Consider the following 7,728-nt stretch of genomic DNA (forward strand, 5'->3'; position numbering starts at 1 on the left):
AACCACTAATTTAAGATATAAAGAAAACTTGAAAATTCCCCTGGCAAGCTCTCGGTTTTCCCTTGAAGAGGCGAAGGGAATGAACTAAATATATATATATCCCATGCATGGTAAAGTACGTGACTTCACTTTTCAAGCAACACGTCTCGCGCATATGCGCGACCTATCTTGGCGCATATGCGCGAGACCTACTGGTCTCACAAATGGTCTTCATGGCCTCTCGCGCATATGCGCGACTTCATCCCGCGCATGTGCGCCGAGTGTTTTGTCTCAAATCGGGGGCTACTGGACATCCCGTGCATGTGCGCGCCTCACGTCGCGCATATGCGCCAACTTCTCTGGACCCAACATGTTGGCTACTGCCTCCCTCGCGCATATGCGCGCCCTTCACCGCGCATGTGCGTCGAGTTCTCTGTCCGCGAACTCATGCAATTCATCACTTTGCGCATATGCGCGCCTATCCTCGGCGCATATGCGCCCGAAATTCTGGTATCGCACCTCACTTCCTCACAACATGCTATCACATGAAACTCAACTCAAATCTCGGAGCAATCCTTCATAATTACATCAATGTATCGCTAATTAATTTCAAATTACCGTAATAAGCTTTCAGGCATTACATCTATGTATATCACATATTAATATATCAACCTAAGTCCAGATAATAAAAAACTACAAAATGAACTTATTCATCTGCAATGTACACAAATTATATAGTAAAGATATATGGCAATTAAGACAATGAAGTAGAATATATGTTCACATATAACAAAATATATATACAAGAAAAACAATAAATAAAAATATTTTTCTAGATATATATAAATATTTTTTTATAACTTTTTTACAGTGAGTTAGAGAAGATAAAAGAGAAAAAATATTAATTCTTTTGGGTTACACAAAAAAATAGAGATGGAAAAAGTGTTTGTCATACAATGAATTCAGTTTCCAAATTAAATGTATACTATAAAGTTATATTTACCGTTCAAACTTTATAAATGCAATGATTTTTTCTCAAGATAAGGGTACACAAATGTTCCCGTTAAGATATTTAAACAATTAAAAATTAAATATATTATTTTTCTGGAAGTAATACCAATATGACATTAGAAATTTGATTATGCTAATTATACTTATGAGTTGATATGAAATATTAAAATAAGTGTCATAAGAGTTAATAAAAGATGATTTATTGTCAAAAATATTATTATTATAAATTGCAAATAAATGACAACATTTAATAAATTTTTTTTTAAATCAATCCATCATTATTTTTTATGTGATGATAGATTGTTATAATAATTAGAGGTGAGCATTCGGTCGGTTCTGTTACCGATCGAACCGAATTAGTCATAACCGGAACGAACCAAAATATTTAGCAATAACCGAACCGACCGAATTAATTTTCATGACCGATAAAAATCAAACCGAATTAAAATCAGTTAATTCGGTTGGTGATCGAATTAACCGATTTGTTTAAAAAAAATTTTGTGATTTAACTTTAATTATATATGTAATTTTTTTGAACACTACAGTCTACACAAATGCATAAAATCACATACATTACAAATTTTTCTTTAGAATTAGGGTTGATTTTAAAATAAAAATTTAAAAATATATTAAAATTGATAAATAATAAAAATTTATTAAATAATAGTATTTATTATATCGGTTAATTCGGTTAGCCGATTTCAAAATTTTGAAAACCGTAAACGAATCGAATTAACAGATATAACCGAACTTTTTTTAATTTGAAAACCGAATTTCCGAAATAACCGAACCGAATTTCCTAATTGACTCAGTTCGGTCGGTTAATTCGGTTTAACCGAAATTTTGCTCACCCTTAATAATGATGTGTAGTTTATATGTTATCAAGTATAAATGTCTAATAAATTAAAGATGACTAGGAAAGTAAAAGCATCTAGTAGAAATTGTTGTCAATTTACATGAAAGAGAATAATGAACAAACAACATTGTAAATAAAAAATTGCATATCATTTATTGTCAAAAAAGATTGTAATAATTGAATATTATAATAAAATATATGCATTATTGAGAGAATATGACAAATAACAAAAGAAAACAAAATGATAAAAAGATATGACATAAATTTTAGTAGTCCAAATATTTTTTTAAAATTTAAAAAATATGTTTTTTTAANTGGATGACAATAATGACATGTTTCTCAAATTAGCGAATATATTTTTAATCCAAATATCATTCATAATGAAAAAACAATAAAAATAAAATACATAAAATAATGAATTTTACCAAAATCAAAATCACAATGTACTTAAATGGAGTACACATAGCGATTGTCAAATTAAATTATCTTAATTAACTAAATTATCATAATGATGTTAACCTCTAAATTTGTTATTAAGTTAAATATCAATTGTGCTTTTGCTAACTTTTAACCATTTGCGGATGAACTATCTTAGTTAAAAAAATTATAAGGATTATCTCATAAATTTAATACAAAAATAAAAAGTAAAAAAAGAACTTTTCTACATGTTTTCAATGACACTTGTAGAAAGTGTAAATTTGAGATATAGATTAAATCAAAAAATTGAAAAGTCACCTAAATAAATAAATAATTAAGTAATGGTGGGTAAAAGGGTCTAAATATATCAAAACACAATAAATAAAAATACATTATGATGATAAATCATATATATTCACTTATTTATATAAAAAAATTTAAATCTACGTGATATAAAATTAATAGAATAATGAATTTTACCAAAATCAAAATCACAATGTATTTAAATGGAGTACACATAGCGATTGTCAAATAAAATTCTCTTAATTAATTAAATCAAAAATTGAAAACTCACCTAAATAAATAAATAAATAATTAAGTAATGGTGCGTAAAAAGGTCTAAATATATCAAAACACAATAAATTAAAATATACCATGACGATAAATCATATATATTCACTTATTTATATAAAAATTTTAAATCTGCGTGATATAAAATTAATAGAATAATGAATTTTACCAAAACCAAAATCACAATGTACTTAAATGGAGTACACATAGTGATTGTAAAATAAAATTCTTTTAATTAACTAAATTATCATAATAATGTTAACCTCTAAATTTGTTATTAAGTTAAATATCAATTGTGTTTTTGCTAATTTTTAACCTCTTGCGGATATATTATCTTAGTTAAAAAAATAATAAGGATTAAAGTAAAAAAAATGAGATTTTCTTACATGTTTTTAATGACAGTTGTAGAAAAGTGTACATTTTAGATATAGATTAAATTATAAAATTGAAAAATCACCTAAATAAATAAATAAAACATTAATTAATAAAGTAATGATGGGTAAAAGAGTAACTAAGTAAATTCACAAATCAAACTCATATATTTATACGTATATAGAATATAGATAGATTACATGTTTTGAATGACAGTTGTAGAAAAGTGTAAATTTGAGATATAGATTAAATCAGAAAATTGAAAAATCGCCTAAATAAATAAATAAAACATTAATTAATTAAGTAATGATGGGTAAAAGAGTAACTAAGTAAATTCACAAATCAAACTCATATATTTATACGTATATAGAATATAGATAGATTACATGTTTTGAATGACAGTTGTAGAAAAGTGTAAATTTGATACATAGATTAAATCAGAAAATTGAAAAATCACCTAAATAAATAAATAAAACATTAATTAATTAAGTAATGATGGGTAAAAGAGTAACTAAGTAAATTCACAAATCAAACTCATATATTTATAGGTATATAGAATATAGATAGATTACATGTTTTGAATGACAGTTGTAGAAAAGTATAAATTTGAGATATAGATAGATTAAATCAGAAAATTGAAAAGTCACCTAAATAAATAAATAAAACATTAAATAATTAAGTAATGTGGGTAAAAGGATAACTGAATAAATTCACAAATTAAACTCATATATAGATAGGTATATAGATATAGATATAGATATATTCAAGATTGAAATGCATTTGAGTTTACAATGTTTGTTATTCATCAAGTGTCTACATAAACATTCATTTATATGCTCTTATTTCAAATTAATAGTGTGATAATAACATAACAAGATATCGACGATAAAATGTTATTGTTATTTAAATTTCAAGATATATAAATAATGTGGCGAGGTCATCGTTTGGTACGAAGGATAAAATTTTGATTCATTATTCATTTTTTCTTTGTCTGATACTTGGCAATTCAATTAATTTCATTATATTCACTTACATTTTAATTGGCAACATAGAGCTGCTCCAAGTTTATTATTAACTTTTATTATATTCATAACATTATTCTTTTTGGGTTTTTGTGGTATTTTTTTTTATTGAACGTGTTATGTAGTACGTCTAAATTTGCAGCATTTTATCTAGAAAATTTTTTTTTTACTATGTATTTCTTCATGTCAGATGCCCCATTATTATCACAAACAAATATTTGTTGAAAAAGATGGAATTTGTTGAAAGTTTTGATATGTTTTATTGATTTATAAAAAAGTTGAACTCAAACTGTTTGGTTGATATTGCTAGAACTAAATATCTGTTTCATCCCATTGTTTCTGATTAATAATTAATTTTATGATTATAAGATATGTCCATGAACTATGATTTTGGTATGTTAGTGTGACCAACCTCTCTTGTTGTTTGATCTTTGATAACTATTTATTTTAATTGATGTACATTTATTATTTTGTTGACTATTTATTTAAGAAAAGCCACTTTTCAAAATTGTTCTCTATTTTCTATTTTTACATTGAGGCTTTTGTATTTTTCTCATTTTACTATTTATTTTTTTCATTTTATTTGTTTTTTCGATGCAAAAAATGATTGTACAAGCACACAACACGTGCAGCAAGATACTAGTATACAATAAAGAATTTAAGACGATGATAAAAAAAAATCAACCAAATCATAGTACTTCAATAAAATGAAGGCTAACAATATGAAATGGAGAAAACAAGAATATATTTGTACAATACAATGACCTATGTTATATTTCGAATAAAGTATTGTTTAATCATGATTAAGGTGTCACTAATTAGCAAATCGAAGTGTTTATTCAGCAGCTAGTTCTGAACTACTGAAAACCAGTTTGAAACTATTGCACCAGATCAAAACTTCCAAAGGGATTTCCGAACGTCCGAACCCAAACGGAGTTTCCGATTCGAAGATCAGAACTTCCAATATGTCCATGGAAGTTCGGAGCTTCTGAACGGTGAGGTGTCAAGCTGGAGTTTACACGTATAGTTTGGAGCTTCCGAACTCGGCCTATAAGTAGGCCATCCAGATTTCAGAATGCTTCACACCAAGTTCAAAGTTCTCTCTCATATTCTAGTGCATTCTAGGCTTTTCCAGTTATTCACGAAGTCCATATGGGTTGCACAAAGCTAACTGAGTAGGCCACGGCTCAAGGACTGAGCTACGAGGATATCGTACCCAAAGGGTTTACTATGGACGAATGTATGATCCGAGAGCCTTAATTATATCTGGGGGATAATAAAAAATTATAAAGATGAGTAGGAAGTAATACCGGTGTTGGTTATGATGTCTAGGACAATGAGTAGACATCCAGTATTCTAGGACCATTTAGAGGTACGCAAGTACTCAATGAAATATCTAGCTGAGTATGCATTCTTATGTTTTAAATTTTACTTGTCATATGATGCTTGTTTTATTCTTTATGATATTTACGGAGCATTTTCATATCATGTTGAGTCTGTATCATTTGAGATAGCATTGATCTAGTGAAGTCCCTCAACCCTGTTTTTTAGACGTCGGGTACCGTGAGCCATCCACTATTTTGATGGACCAACATGCTACGGTTATCTAGCTCATTGCAGGTCCATGTCCAGTTATAGTGTGTGAGCCAACAACTGTCTCGACGGACCAACGTGTTGCACACTAGGGGACTTAGTATGAGCAAGAGATACAAGTTTGATCCTTGATACTTTGTTCATAGTTCATGCATGCACATATAGATTTGTATAATCATCCTTTACGTACAGAGAGATTTTTCGTTCACATCTTTATTTTCATCTTGTATACCCTATTCTACAGGACAAGTTTTGATTTGGAAGTGTCATATGATCAGGGTAGCGGTTATATTTGTACAATGTAATGACCCGACCCAAGTTATATGTCGAATAAAGTGTTGTTTAATCATGACAGCTACTTCATTCTTGTGGTGAAGTGTTGTACTTTGGACTTGATTTCCATGACATCTACTTGAGATAAATAGTAGGTTTAATTAGGATTTTTAGTGCTCATGTTATCTACAAATATGGGAAAGGCTATTCGGGTACAATATTTTATGAAGTTGAGTTTATGTTGATGAATTGGTTCCAAGGCGTAGTGAAGTGAAACTTCATGGAATCTAATTTTCTTCTTGGGCTAGCATACCAAAATCGAAAAATCATGTCTTATTGGTAGATGTAATTTTTTACTTATTGTTGATTTTGTTTCTAGGTTAAGGTCAATAGGTGGGTAAACGAGGTTGAAAGAGATCCAATAAGTGGGATGATGGCAGCATTTTTCTCTAAATTGACCATTGATACTGAACAAGGTCAAGGCTGTCAGCTACATTTTCACTGCCCTTGATTAGGTATTCATCCTCACCTGAGGTATTTCTTCTATGCGATCTTTTTTCTTTTTGCTTCATATATTATTCAGAGTTTCATTTAATTTTGGAGCATCAATTAATTTCCCCCCATTCAGCGAGTGCATTAGGCAAATGAAGACCAAAGTTGGAAACTACTTCAGGAAAAGATTTTCGGGCAAGAATCATNTATATAATATAGATAGATTATATGTTTTGAATGACAATTGTAAAAAAGTGTAAATTTGAGATATAGATTAAATCAGAAAATTTAAAAATCACCTAAATAAATAAATAAAACATTAATTAATTAAGTAATGGTGGGTAAAAGAGTAACTAAGTAAATTCACAAATCAAACTCATATATTTATAGGTATATAGAATATAGATAGATTACATGTTTTGAATGACAGTTGTAGAAAAGTGTAAATTTGAGATATAGATTAAATCAGAAAATTGAAAAATCGCCTAAATAAATAAATAAAACATTAATTAATTAAGTAATGATGGGTAAAAGAGTAACTAAGTAAATTCACAAATCAAACTCATATATTTATAGGTATATAGAATATAGATAGATTACATGTTTTGAATGACAGTTGTAGAAAAGTGTAAATTTGATACATAGATTAAATCAGAAAATTGAAAAATCACCTAAATAAATAAATAAAACATTAATTAATTAAGTAATGATGGGTAAAAGAGTAACTAAGTAAATTCACAAATCAAACTCATATATTTATAGGTATATAGAATATAGATAGATTACATGTTTTGAATGACAGTTGTAGAAAAGTGTAAATTTGATACATAGATTAAATCAGAAAATTGAAAAATCACCTAAATAAATAAATAAAACATTAATTAATTAAGTAATGATGGGTAAAAGAGTAACTAAGTAAATTCACAAATCAAACTCATATATTTATAGGTATATAGAATATAGATAGATTACATGTTTTGAATGACAGTTGTAGAAAAGTGTAAATTTGATACATAGATTAAATCAGAAAATTGAAAAATCACCTAAATAAATAAATAAAACATTAATTAATTAAGTAATGATGGGTAAAAGAGTAACTAAGTAAATTCACAAATCAAACTCATATATTTATAGGTATATAGA

Source organism: Primulina huaijiensis, chromosome 13 (assembly GCF_012295235.1).
Source record: "Primulina huaijiensis isolate GDHJ02 chromosome 13, ASM1229523v2, whole genome shotgun sequence".
Classification (NCBI taxonomy): Eukaryota; Viridiplantae; Streptophyta; class Magnoliopsida; order Lamiales; family Gesneriaceae; genus Primulina; species Primulina huaijiensis.